The sequence below is a fragment of the Trichosurus vulpecula genome, chromosome 4 (assembly GCF_011100635.1).
Source record: "Trichosurus vulpecula isolate mTriVul1 chromosome 4, mTriVul1.pri, whole genome shotgun sequence".
NCBI lineage: Eukaryota > Metazoa > Chordata > Mammalia > Diprotodontia > Phalangeridae > Trichosurus > Trichosurus vulpecula.
This window is the reverse complement of record NC_050576.1, coordinates 152,908,160-152,923,650: the sequence shown is the minus strand read 5'-3', so window position 1 is coordinate 152,923,650 and position 15,491 is coordinate 152,908,160.

Below are 15,491 nucleotides of genomic sequence, written 5' to 3'. Positions count from 1 at the left end.
CAATACTGCTTCTAGGGCTATATCCCAAAGAGATCATAAAAATGGGCAAAAGACCCACATGTACAAAAATATTTATAGCAGCTCTTTTTGTGGTGGCCAAGAACTGGAAATCAAGAGGATGCCCATCAAGTGGGGAATGCAGAATGGGAAACAAGTTGTGGTATATGAATGTAATGGAATACTTTTGTGCTATAAGAAATGATGAACAGGCAGACTTCAGAAAAACCTGGAAAGACTTACATGAACTGATGCTGAGTGAAGGGAGAAGAACCAGGAGAACATTGTAAACAGTAACAGTGACAGTGTGCGATGACTGACTTTGATAGACTTAGCTCTTCTCAGCAATGCAAGGATCTAAGACAACTCCAAAAGACTCATGAGGGAAAATGCCTTCCACATCCAGAGAAGGAACTATGGAATCTGAATGCAGATCAAAGCATACTATTTGTTCTCTTTTTTGGGGTTTTATTTTGTTTTTTTTTCTTTCTTATGGTTCCTCCCATTCATTCTAATTCTTCTATACAACATGAATAATGTGAAAAGTATGTTTTAATAGGAATGTATTTGTCGAGCCTGTATTGGATTGCATGCCATCTTGGGGAGGAGGGATGGGAGGGAGGAGAAAATTTAAAATTTATGGAAGTGAATGTTAAAAACTAAAAATAAATAAAAAAAAATTTTAAAAAGTATGTTTTCTGTTTTTGAAGTGAGAACTGTCCCATAAAATCTGGAATGGGTGGTAAATGTAACAATTTTAGACAGCCAAAACAATGCTATTGAGAGCTAATTTTTGTAGAACATTTAAAATACTGGTCGTGGACACCAGTCTTCAAGACGAGATATTCTTTCTTAGATGGAATTCAGTGGCTGAGTACAAAACCACAGTGTCTTCCTCTGGCTAAGGCTAGCTTCAGTCTACTCTGCATATATCCTGTCTGTACCTATTAATGTACATGTTGTTGGCTCCATTCGAGTGTAAACTCCTTGAGGGCAGAGACTGGTTTTGCTTTTACTTTTTATCCCTTGTGTTTAGCGCAATGCCCGGCATGTGGTAACTGTAATAAATGCTTGTTGATGAATTGGTTGCAGGGAGAGACAGCTCGCACTGTTGTTATTAAGACTCCATTATATATTTACCTATTTTTAAAATAATTTATATGATACTTGGTCGCTTTGCTTAGAATTCTCTTAAAGTGCTGGATCGCCCCCTCACTCCCCTCCCCACCCCCTATTATCATCATCATCAATCATCATGATGGGCCACACTTTGTAGAAACAATATGACGCGGTGGATAGAGTGAATGCAGCTCTTGGAGTGACTAAGACCTGGCTCCAGAAAGACTTCTGATACTCACTAGCTGTGAGACTCTGGGCAAATCACTTAAGCTCTTTGAGGCCCAATTTCCTCATTTATAAACTGAGGATAATATTACTTGTAGTACCAAACTCACAGGGTTGTTGTGAGAAGCAAATGGAATAGCAGAGAAATACCATCCTTTGCAAACTTTGAAGCAATTCCTCAGCTCACGATGGGCCTTTGAGTCTTTGTACCTTGGAGGGGGCTCAGTAATCACATTTCTAATTTTCCTAGATTGTTGTACTTTACCTCAGCCTTGGGATCTATACTGAACATCCATCCATCTATCCATCCATCCATCTATTACTTTCTCCCAGGATCTAATTCCTCACTCCTGCCCTCTCTTTGCCTTTTCTGCTTCCTTTCTTTTTTTCTCTTTCTAAGAATGTTTTATTGATTTTTTTTCTTATACAACATCTCCTTCCTTTTTAAGTAGTAGAGCCTTAGGTTCTTCTCCTCCCATCCAACTTTCCCTAAGTCAAATCAATAAGCATTTGTTAAGCACCTAATATGTGCAGTGCTGAGGATACAAAGGGAGCCAAATAATTCCTTCCCTCAAGGAGCTTACAGTCTAATGAGGGAAACAACACGCAAACAACTATGTATGAACAAGATATGATGGGATACATTGGACGTAGTCTCAGAGGAAAGGCAGTAAGATAAAGGAGGCTTGGGAAAGGTTTCTTGCCAAAGGTGAAACTTTAGCTGAGACTTGAAGGAAGCCGGGGAAACAGAGGCAAAGATGAGGAGAGAGAGTCTTCTAGGCATGGGTGAAAGCACTCAGATTCCAGAGATGGAGTGTTGTGTGCAAGAAATAGTGAGGAGGCCAATGTCACTGGATTGTAGAGTCTGGATGAGAGTAAGGTGTAAGAAGACAGGAAAGGGAGGAAGGGGACAAGTCAAATAGAGGATTTTGTATGTGATCCTTGAGGTAACAGGGAACCACTGGAATTGATTGTATAGGGGGCAGTGATATGGTCAGATTTGCATTTTAGGAAGATCAATTTGATGGCTAAATGGAAGCTAGACTAGAGTGGGGAAAGACTTGAGGCAGGGAGGCTAGCCAGCTGGCTATTGAGATAGTCCAGGCATGAGGTGTTGAGGACCTGTACCAGGGTGAAGGGTTGTGGGGTCTGTGGAGGTTCCCAGAAGCAGTGACTAGGAGATTCAAACATCACTCCCAGCTTTGGTGGTGGGATAGGGAACAGATCAGGTTTCATTGGAATGGTCACATTTTAGCTGGACCTTGAAGAAGAGGTCAGATTTCAAATGGGAAGAGCTAAGCCACAGTTAGGGCATTCTAGGAGTAGGCAAATTCCATGGACAAAGACATAAATATCAATGATCTTGAGATATGTTTGGGTCATGGTGTTTAGTTAGCTTTGGTTGAAGCCTGTGAGATAAAGTTGGAAAGATAGGTTTCTCCTACTTGTTCTGTTTTATACCTTTTCCCACTCTATCTACTATAGTGAGTGGCACACAGTAAGCATTTTATAAATGCGTGTTCATTGACTGACTGAAGTTCATTATAGTAGTACACAACTAAACATTACTACGATATGAGGGAATTTCAGGGTGTTGAACTAGATACAGTGGAAATAAGTTACAAGTAAAGCCTCACTTTATTTAACTAATTTGGTTTATGTTTGAAGTAGTAAACAATCCTCTCTTTGTACTCCTTGTGTCACTGTGGGCTCGTTTACCAGACCCTAATTCCTGGGATTATAGCCTTTTTGTGCATTAAGAAGGCAGCACAGTGTGGTGAAAGGCAAGGCTGTCTCTAGGGTGTTCAAAAGCCCTGGCAAAAATTTTTTTTTCAGAGTCCTTGCCTATATAAATAATTTGATTAAAAATATATTACAAAATTCATAAGCACATATAAAGTATACTGATTTATCATTACACTCTAATGTCAATTAAAGTAATTATAAGAAATAAAAATCTGATTTTAAAAGTATTTTCAAAAATATTATTTCTTATAAAGTATTTGCAATTCCAGGGGTAGCTAGATGGCACAGTGGATAGAATGCTAGTTCTGGAGTCAGGAGGACCTGAGTTCTACTTTGAATTCAGAGACTAGGTGTGTGACCCTGGGCAAGTCACTTAACCCTATTTGCCTCAGTTTCCTCATCTGTAAAATGATCTGGAAAAGGAAATGGCAAACTACTCCAGTATCTTTTCCAAGAAAACCCCAAATGGGGTCACAAAGAGTCAGACATAACTGAACAGCAACATTCACAATTTTGACATATTTGAGTAATTTCACTAAATGAGATACAGGATAGTTTTAAAGGCCTGAATATAAAGGTATATTTGGTTTAAGTAATGCCCTACTTTTGATAATCAACAACGATTAACTAAACAAATTCAGTCTGCTTCAGAGCTCTCATCTAAAGCAAATTCATATATCATTTGTATTCATATTTGATACTTTTATCATCTCATTAATATGTATTGGCACAGCAAAAGGTATACCAGAAGAGAAGACAGGAAAATCCATAAGGAAAGTCAATATTATAAGGTCTAGCTTACATTACTATGCAGTATGTTTGATAGGGTTTCCATATGAATTTTCATGAACATATCCTCTGTAAGCATCATTACACTCAACTTTTTTGTTTTATTTTTTTTTAACTTTTTTGAGAGAAGTTTGGGGTTTTGGCTTTTGCCAAGAATGACATTCATATTTTTGATAACATTCTTTCAGGGTAATATAGCACAAAATATAAAATCGTGTCATAAATGGTGGTATAATATAGAATTATAGCAGGTAATGAATATAACCACTTGTCAAGTAATTTTTTAGCATGGCCCTCCTTTCATTGTTCAAATATGAGATCAAAATCTCTCAATCTCTTGGTGTCCTTTATACAATAAACACACACCTTTAAAATACAAGAAAATTTTGTGTTCTGAAACAAACTTTTTAAGGGTAGTGGTACAAGATCTTGAAAAGGGGAGTGATTTTGTAAAATACAGGATACATACAAACCCCTTTAACCCTTTAGTGGTCGCTTGGGTAACTTGCAATCCAGGCTTTTTTATGTCATGACTCCAAAGGAAATTTACAAAGACTTGCCATATGCTTCATGGTACCTTTCTTGGACATTCTCTCTTACACAAAAATAGTTGAGTTGGTATCAACTGATGCCAGCTGATAAGTGCTCAAACTTGTATGGGACTTCAGTTATAATCTATGAAACCACTAGAGTTAAAATTTCATGTGACCATTGAATAAGTTAAAGAGTGAATCTCCCATCTAAACTCCAGGCTATTTGCTACACTATTCAACATTATTTGTCAGCTATTTCAGGAAGATAGTTTACACAGTGACAGCCCTCCTTGAAATTTTTTTTTGTTTGTGTGCCTGTGATGAGCAGGATCCTCCAAAACCTAGGGCTAGGGCAGGGGTGCTACTTGCCTGGATCTAACGGTAATGCTGGTGGAAAGAATATAGAATTTAAAGACAGGGGATTCAGATTTGAATCCTGGATCTGACATTTTCTCTCCTTGTGCTCTTGGGCAAATTGTTTAAACTCTCTGGGCTTCAGTAATTTGTTGTTAAAAAGAGCATTTATGGAAGAAATTACCTGTCAGATAGGGGAAGAGTTCATGACCAAAAAAGAGATAGAAAGGTTCATGGGAGGTAAAATGGACAATTTTGATCACTTAAAATTAAAAGTTTTGGCACAAACAAAACCAGTATAACTAAAATTAGAAGAAAAGCTTGCCTGTACATACTTATGACTGATTTTGTTTTTCTCACCTTCTCGGTGGGTGAAAGGAGAGAGAGGTGAGGAGTAGAGAATTAAAAAAAAATAAAAAGAGTGTTTTGGATCAGATGCTCCCTGAGCTTTGGAATTATAATCCTGCTTCATTTTATACACACCATGTTAGGCCAACCTACCGTCCTTTATTCCCCCTTTTTTGTCACTGGAGGTCCTTTCCTACTTGGGTTCCAGGCATACCCCTTGTATTTTCTAGTATAAATGATAATGACTTTGCAGATACCCCTCCAAGGCAATAATAATGACTCCTATTTTTCTAGTGCTTCCTCCTCTCTCCTCTAATCCTGTGAGATAGGTATTGTAAGACAGGCATTCTTATTTTTCAGGTGAAAAAAAAATGAGGCCCAAGGATTTTAATTGACATGAGAGAGGTTATGTTTAGTAAATTTTAGAAGTGGGATATAAATCCAGGTCTCTCTTGACAAAGAGATCAAAGTCTTCTGTCAACTCTTGCCACTGTGTCACATGACCTAACTTCTACTAGTGTCTCTTTGGCTTCTTGCAGTAAACTCTGTCTTCGGTCTATCTTCTCTTTCCAGCCTTCAGTGTAAGCTTTCTTCTATGTTGTGCCTATCCTGCATTAGTATCTGTTCAGTTATTATAAAGGCTGACCTTATTCTGTATGGATTCTGCCATCCAATTTCTCCTCTGTCTCCCTATAGCTTTGTAATAAATACTTTCTAGCTTTTTACAACTCTATCATGGGTTTCACTGACTACTTATACACCAGAAAATATCTTTTCTTTCCATAGCCTGTTACACCTTTTTTTTTTTTAAATAACATCTTCTGTTTGGAGATACACAATAAATATATATGTGTTTAAAATAAAAGATAACCCCTTTTTAACTTTAGTCATTCTCCAGTGACCCCTGCTGAAAACATTTTAAAATATTTAAGACTCTTCATTTACATTTCACATAGAAAACTTGCAGTTGCCCCAGCTTGGGTATGGGGTTACTATATGCATTATATTAGCATGTTTGGCAGGGGGCAATATCTTTTGTGATGCATGGAGAAAACACTTCATATTAATCCATTTCCATAATATGATGTCTCAGAAATCCACATAATGTGGTATATAGTTTTTTTAAACTATCATTGCCTATAAAATAAATAGATTTTCAAGTTGGAAGATCTGTATAACCTATGCTTCAAAAAAAAGCCCCAAACTTTAAAATGCAAAGTTCCTTTGGAAACTAGAAAGGAATTTAAAACAGTTTGCTCCCCTTTTAATGAAGCAAAGACATTTATGAGAATGGTAATAAAATTGAACTGTTATTGGCAGATTTAATTAGATGGAAAAATTCCACAACCATTAGAGCTAGCATTATGAAAACAAATGAGCCTAAAACTAACGAAATCTTCTGGGAATGTCCAAGTTACCTATTTCAGACAGTAAAACTCATTAACTCATCAGAGAGATATGCAGGACTATTGAAAGCAAATCATGTGGACCCATACATAGTATGAGGAACTATTAAGCACCCCTAGCAATGAAGAAGGGGCTCCAGGCTTACTATATGACAAAACTCAAAGGCTAGGCAGATTTCTTTCTTTTTATTTTTCCTTCCTTTCTTCCTTCTTTACCTCCTCTTCTTCCCTCCTTCCCTTCCTTCTCTTCTTCTTTCCTTCCTTCCTTTCTTTATTTTTCTTCCTTTCTTTCCTTCCTTCCTTTCTTTCCATCTTTTACACTTCCTTTTTTTTTACATTTTCCTTTTTTAATTCACCAGAATTTACTTTATTGTCCTTTTACTTCCACCTCCTCACTGAAAAACAAAACAAAACAAAATAAAACCCTTCAAACAAATAGGTATAGTTAAGCAAAACATATTTCCATATCAGCCATGCCCCAAAATATATGTCTCATTCTGTACTCATCTTAAGTACTAGGCAGATTTTCTGTGGGACTCATTATTTTAAAGATCATTTGTATCAACCACAACTTAGAGATGTAAAGCCCTAATATCTAACTCTGGTTCTTTTAAGTCTTTTACTCAGCAGAACCTAGAAATTAAAACAAGCAGATGTCTATATATCCCACAGAACATTTTTTTAAAAAAGGCCTAAACAAATCGGTTGGTAGGCCTATCATAAATTTAATGCTTTTAAAATAAATCCTTTCTAGTAGATTTTCACATGAAAGATACCAAAAAGAAATTGCTTGTTATCAACATGCCACCTTCACATGTCAGATTTCACAATCAAATATTAGGAAACAATAGGACAGATAGAACAACCTGGAATGTATTAATATGAGTTAAGATGTTTTATTCTTATAAAGATGTCAGTCAATATGACAAAATTAAATCTTTGTTTAAAAACCTTACTTTTTCCATTTTTAAAAAATTTTATTGTGGCAGAGATAAGAAGCTCTTTTTCTAAAAGAGCTTGTATGGTGGTAGTAGCCAGGTTATGGGGGGATTGTTCAGGAATGGACATTCAGGAATGGTATGTACCAAATTGGACCTCTGGGGAACATACAACTTGATCTGGAAAAGCAGAATTGATGGACAGAAAATAGCCTTCTAGAACTGGTCTGGTCTGTATGAATATTGAGTTATGGTGTTTGTGTTGTACAATTCCCCTGAAGTATTTCCAGAATTAATTAATTCAGTGTTTCTGTTTGGGCCAGAGGGTGATAGTGTATCTTGATAATATCCTCATCTCTTCTTAGGATCCTGCCAGACTTACAGAATTGGTCCAGGCCAACCTCTGGCACCCACACAAGGACCAGGTTTTTGCCAAACTGGAAAAATGTTAATTTGGGGGGCAGCTAGGTGGCGCAGTCAGTAGAGCACCGGCCCTAGAGTCAGGAGGACCTGGGTTCAAATCCGGCCTCAGACACTTGACACATGTACTAGCTGTGTGACCTTGGGCAAGTCACTTAACCCCAATTGCCCTGCCAAAAAGCAAAAAAAAAAAAAAATGTTAATTTGAGAAGGAAGAGATAGAATTCCTAGGGCATGCAGTAGGTGGTAGTAGGTCCCTATAGCTCCTTTCATAGTGGAGGCTATCCTTCAGTGAAAGACCCTCTTCTCCGTGGAAGACTTGCCTTGTGTTTGCTCAGCTTCTAGGGCTTTAATTTATACCATCTCCCTCAATTCATTGTCTTGATAGTGTCTCTTACTGATAGGCTGAAGCCTACCCAGGTTTCCTGAGGGACCCCAATTTGAAGAGCCAAATCCTGTGTGGCTATACCTAGATCCATGGAAACACCAAGAGCAGAGCCAGCCAGAGAAACAGCAAGGAAGGACACAGCACCGGAAGACTTTCAAAATGATGAAGAGGGAAGGAGTAGGAAGAGGTGAGAATGTGCTGTGAATTGATTTCTTATTGAGCCTTTCTCATGGACAACAACTGTGGGAAATTTATTTGAATTGGGACATTGGGAAGAATTGATTAATTTCCATACCGTGCCAGCTACCTCAACAAAATATGAAAAAATATGTGAAATGCACTATAAATAGGTCATGAGTTTCTCTTTTACCCCTAGGGTCAACTACAGGTTCCTGTTTAGCACTTAAAACCCTTCCTTCCCTGGTGCCTACCTACCTTCCCAGCTTTCTGATACACTATTGCCCTTTCCACACTCTGCTTTGAGTCAGATTGGCCTTTTGCTGTTCCTAACACATTTATACTTGATGTCCATCTCCATGCCTGGAATGCCCTCCCTTTTCACCTTTATCCCTTAGAAGCTCTAGGTTCCCTTCAGCTCAAATACCATTTCTTATATGGTGCCTTTCCAGATCCACCTGGCTGCTGCTGCTGGTGCCTCTTTGCAATTATCTTGCAACTCAGGATCACAGCTCTAGAGCTGGAAGGGACCCCAGAGACTATGAAGATCAACCCCTTCATTTTACAGATGAGGAAACTGAGGCTCAGTTGCCCAAGGTCACAGAGGTAGTATACCTCAGGGATAGGATTTGAACCTAGGTCTGTGACTCCAGAGTGTAATGACAATTTAGATTTGAAGATCTTTCCCACCCATTAATAGGCCATGTGACCTGCTTATGTCACAGGAAGCCTAAACCATATGTGGTGGGAGGAGCTTGCTGAGAGGAAAAGGAAAGTGTGTCACAGGAAATGCTGAGAGAGAGAGAGAGAGAGAGAGAGAGAGAGAGAGAGAGAGAGAGAGAAGTTAGAGCTGAGGGAAAGAACAGACATGTGGTGACTGGGTGACTGTGAGTGTGTTTGTTGTGGGAAGGCCCCAGCAGGGGGTGGAAGGTTATGTGATGGCACGGCTCCATGCTGTGGTATTGTGTTTTATGTTCCTTGCTGTTATGATAATGTGGGCTTACTGGTTTTGGGAGTTGCTTGATGCTTGGATGGGTTGGACTTGTTGGTTATGGGATTTGGTTATCTCGTGTCTGAATAAATGTTTTACTACTTCTACCTTCGATATGGAGAGTCTCTCATATTCTGTGATACAGAATCACACAGGCATATTCACAATTATCGTTGATGTTGTGTTTATTGTCTTGCTAATATACAGGGTCAATACTCTATCCACTGTATTATATAAATATTTATATATTGTATAAGTATTTTGTATATATTTATATTTGTGCATGCTGTTTTCCCCAATAATATGAAAACTCTTTGAAGGCAGGGAAACTGCTTGCCTTTGTATCCCTGCTGCTTAGCACAGTGATAGGTAGGTGCTTAATAAATGCTTCTTGGTTGATTGAATGCCACTGGCAAGTAGCAGATATGGATGCATAAGTGAAAGAACTTTTGGAATGAATTCTTCTCCATTCTTGAAGTTGTCCAGGAGAATGAAGTGTTCCTAGACTTCCTTTCATGGAAAACAGGGAAGAAGAGATTTAAAAGAAAAGGAAGAAAAGGGGTATGGTAAAAAAAAATAGGCGGAAGAGAATATCAACCTGTGTTGAAGGGTGACAAGAAGGAAGAAAGACCACTGAATATCTGTAACTAATAAAGTGTGAGGCTTTATGGTGAGCAGACTTGGACCCTCTGAGGGGAAAGCTTCTATTTATGATTTAAGAAATGATGATGAGAAAAAGAAAGAAATGATGATGAGGAACTATAAGTAAAACCAGAAAAGAGGTTAGAAGTTAGTAATGAACAGAGGAAGAAGAAGTGAGGGGTGGTGACTGGTGCTGTTTTCTGAGATGTGCTGAGGGAACCATTTATTGAATTGGTATGAACAATAGAGGGGTCTGCTGTCTAGAGCTGGCAGTCCTGGGAGGCCTAGCAGGAAGATGTAATGATACAGTGAGTGGCTGGAGCTGTCTAGATGAAGTGAGTTCTCACCAGACAGCGTGCTCCCAGATGGTAACTGAAGATCAGGTTGGGAGTGTGCATGGCAGAAGGCAAGAATGGTATGGCAGGAGGATGGCATTATGGGGTTCCCTTGTAAACAAGATTTGGGCCATGTTATTGTAATAAAAAGGCAATTTTTTCTTGTAGCAGACTCGTTGAGATTTATGAAAGAACCATTGAAGACAGAGACATACAAATGGCCAGTCTTCTTCAAGAAAACTTCTCTCTTTTTCATAGATTGAAGGTTTATAAACTCCTTAGGAATAATGACTAATTTCTACTAGAATTGGCCACATAGGTAGAGCAATCAACATTTTAGCCTGTTTACAGATTTTTATCATTGTCTAGACTAAAATAAACACTATCATTTTAGGAGCAAAACCAAGAGTGGAAAGTATTTTATGTACCTGGGGGACAGTTTCCAAGGAGTTAGTCATGTCAAAAGAGGATACAGGAGTTATTCTTCCTTTGCCTATGTAATGTTTAGGTCTCCAATCAAACAGTCAGTAAACAAGCATTTATTGTGCCAGCTGAATGCCAGGCGCCATGTTACTGCTATGTGTGCAATTAAAAAATGGGTCCTCAGCTCCCATGTATGCATCCAAGCTAAGACATTGAGTATAGGAAATCTTTAATTTAATAGGAAAATTTAATCTGATCACTCACACACACACACACACACACACACACACACACACGGACCTTAGACTCTAAACAGTTAAAAACAACTTTCCTTCCTTCTTTGATGGGTTCTATACAATCCTCCAGACTCCTATGGTGGCTGCCCCACTCTCCTCACAAGGGGAAAGGACTGTGGTTTCTAGAGAGTAAAATACCATCCCCTTCCCTCCGTGGATGAGCCCTATCACCCCACCTACACAGTTTTTCAGATTTATAGCACTTCTCTCGATGTGGCTCCCCAACAAGGGAACAGCACTTTTACTTCCTGGAGAGTTAAACAACCTTTCCCTTTGATGAGTCTACCTTCTTTCAGGGACCTGTACAGTCAACTAAATATAGCATTTCTGGTCAGCCTCACTTTCCCCACGGATTCATATAGTCTGCTTGTATGGTAAAATACTATTCTGAGTGGCGTCCGTACTGCAAGGGAAAAGCACTCAGGGTTGTTAAAGTATGGACAACCTTTCTTTAGACTTGCGCAGTCCAAATACATGTCCATTATTATTGAAGGAACAGGCTGAATTGTAGCTCTGTGCCTCATTTTTTCTTGTTTCTTGATCCCATAGGTCTCATCTTTTCTTGGGGGGAGGGGGGAAGGCAGGGCAATTGGGGTTAAGCGACTTGCCAAAGGTCACACAGCTAGTAAGTGTGGCAAGTGTCTGAGGTCGGTTTTGAACTCAGGTCCTCATGACTCCAGGGCTGGTGTTCTACTCACTGTGCCACCTAGCTGCCCCCCATAGCTCTCATCTTGGTCCAGAACTCTTCCATTTTGCTCTTTTAATTTGGTATCAGTTCCTTGGTTTTTTAACATATGTGGTTCCCTGGAGGGGTTGCATAGATGTCCAGACTTCCCCCTAAGGAAGTGAATCTGAGCTTGTCTTCTGCATCACAAGCTCTCCAGCTCCTGTGTATAGCCACAAATTAAACATCAAACTCAACCATTTAGTTTGGGTGGATGAAGTAGAGAGTCACCAATTATCAATCAGTCATTAGTGTGGGTTCACTGAGGCAAGTATATTCAGCACAAGGCTGTTTCGTAAATTGTCAAAGAGACGTCATCCATAGGCAACCAAAGGTCTACCAAGTGCATGAAGAATATCTGTTGTTCAGATGGTAATGTGCAGTTAGAGGGACGGTCCATAGAGCTGGTTAATCAGTTTACATATTTCGTACAGATTATATGGATAGACAATTAAGTGATTCCATGATTGAATAAGAAGAGGAAAATGAGTTGCATTGCATTTCGAAAATTGTGCAGTGGCCCCAAGTTTCTCTCTGAAATAAAGGCCCATCTTTTTAATATCAATATTCCTTGTATTTTGTAAAGAGTTGCTCAGGACATGACTTTCCAGTGTCATGTGACTGTGGGTCGTGGAATATATAGTATCTGAAAATTAATGTTGCAGATCTCCTAAATGACCATGGAGATAAGTACATGGTGGGTTTGAGTATATTGCAATATATTGTAAATGGAGAATTGCACAGAAGTAGTATAAATTATATGAAAGAAATTTGGGCCTAGTAAAGGAAGTGGGCTAGTCATATTGTGAGAGTAAAGGTTAACAGATTGCCCATCCTTATGCTCCATTACACACACATATGCGCTCGTATGACATCGAGATATCTGAGGAATTCCCCTCCCTCCTGCAAGTACATTGTGTAGTTCTCCTATGGCTGGCTTATGGACATGGACAAGAGTTATGCAGGTGGAGAAGGTGTAAATATGTTAAGATCTACACCATTTGGGGGCATATCCACATGGAGAAGAACATAGATTTATTAAAATATCAAATTAAGAAATATTCCTTCTTTCAAATGTCAAAGTGGCCAAACTAAAGGATGCAATCGTCCTTATTTATATTACTCTAGTCAGAACCATATTTAGAGTATTGGGTTCAGTTCTGGGCTCCCCATTTTTGGAGGGATGCTGACAGATTGGAGACTATCACAATTCATTTGATCGTGAGATCCTTGAGGGCAGGGACTATCTTTTGCATCTTTTTGTATCCCCTATGCTTAGCACTGTGTTGTTTAGTCATTTCAGTCATATTCAACTTCTTTTTTTTTACCCCATTTGGGGTTTTCTTGGCAAAGATACTGGAAGGGTTTGCCATTTCCTTCTCCAGCTCATTTTACAGATGAGGAAACTGAGGCAAACAGGGTTAAGTGACTTGCTCGGGATCACAGAGCTAGTAAGTCTATGAGGCTAGAATTGAACTTAGGAAGATGAGTCTTTCTGACCCTGGGTCTGGCACTCTATCCATTGTGCCACCTGGCTGCCCTCAGCACCTGAGTAGGTATTTAATAAATGTTTATTGATTGATTGATTGACATCTAGAGGAGGGAGACCAGGATGATGAGGGATTTGAAGATGATATCATATAAGGATTAATTGAAGAATTTAGGGATGTTTAGCCTGGAGAAGAGAAAACAGTAATTGTTTTAAAGTATTTGAAGACAGAAGACGGATGAGGTTTATATTTCTTGGCTCCAGATGACAGAATTAAGGCAACTGGTGAAACTTGCAGGGAAGCAGAACTGAGTAAAGAAAGAAACATCTTATTAATCAGTTATCCAAAAGTGGGATGGACTGCCTTTGCAGACAGTGAGTTCTCCTTTACTGGAGGTTTTTAAGAAGAGATTGATGGTCATTTGGTAGTTGTTTTATAGAAGGACCCAGGTATGGATTAAATCAGGTTATTTCTGAGGTCCCCTCTAACTGAGATTCTGTGATTCTGTGATTCATGGACACCAGCAGAACCAATACTGTCATGGGGGCAAATTGCTCAGGCTACACGAACCTCCTCCGTGCTCCTGCCCTGACCATACTTTTCTTACAAGAAAAGAACCACATGATCTGGCTCATAGCCAGAGCTTCATGTAAAGCATGGAAGCTCCTTTTCTAGGGAAACTGGTACCTGTAATTATACCAACTCTAATATACAGTGCCTACATGACTATAGAATAAAACCTTGTTGCTGTAGAAGGGTCTAGACCTAGAGCCAGGGGCAGCTCTGAGGAATGGAGATCCAGAGCTACTCAAGCTGTCAGGCATGGTAACTCACCAGAAGGGGGCCAGGGAACTGGAGTGGATAGTTTTCCCTGCAATCTGATTGTCTTTGGGCCATTTCCCCTTTTTTCCTCCTCTCATTTTCATATCACCTCCATACACAAATATATACATAATTTCATTTTCTCTCATTTTACAGAGGGGAATACTGAGGCACAAAAAGTTAAATTACTTCCCTCCCACACCGGTCACCAAGTCAGTAAGTGGATGAAATGCAAGTTAAATCTAGATCTCACCATAAAAAAGTAAATGTCATTTAAATATCATCTGAGGCCATCAAGCAGGAGAAAAGACTCCAGGTCACTGGCTGTGGGGACACTCTTCCCTTGGGGTAGAATGGTCTAGAAGGGATCTTCCCCATCCTGCAGAGGCATTTTGCTCTGGGGGTTCAGAAGGCCATCTGCTTGCTGAGCTTGGGGTGTAGGGGTGGAGGCCTAGAGAGGTTGGATGGGTGCAGAGGTCTCCTTTGAATGCTGCTTACGATGCAAGGCCAGGTAGTTGGGGCGGGAGAAGGCCTTTGGACAATGATGGCATTTGTGGGGCTGGTAGCCAGTGTGTCTCCTCATGTGACAGGTCAGTTCATCAGAGCGAGTGAACTTCCAGGGGCAGTTGGGCCATGTGCAGATGTAAGGCTTCCTGCCCTGGTGGATCCACATATGTGCCTTAAGATGAAAGCTCTTCGTGTGTGACTTCCCACACTCTGGAATATGGCACATGTGGCTGGAAGAGCTCTTCTGGCTGTGAGTGCTCTCTATCTGCAGTCTATTGGCTGGCAGTGTGCTGATCTTTTTTAATTCCTTTTTTTTATTTGAGGGTGGAGGGACCCCTTTTTCTGGATTTAACTGTCTCCTGAGGCTGGGAAGTAAGCCCAGAGTAGTTCAAGCTGGGGCCTACAACTGATGGGCTGGTAAATCTATCTCTCCCTTTCTCCCTGTCTCAATATATTCCTCTCTTATCCCTTAAATTGATTTTATTTTTTTAGATATCATCCCTTCATATTCAACTCACCCTGTGCCCTTTGTTTGTGTGTGTATATATATATATATATATATATATATACCTGCCTATATACATACATAGACACACACATATGTATATATGTATACACACACACATACACATATATATGTATATGTGCATATTCCTTTCAGCTACTATGATATTGAGGTCTCATGAATCATACACATCATCTTTCTATGTAGGAATGTAAACAAAACAGTTCAACTTTAGTAAGTCCCTTATGATTTCTCTTTCTTGTTTACCTTTTCACGCTTCTCTTGATTCTTGTGTTTGAAAGTCAAAGTTTCTATT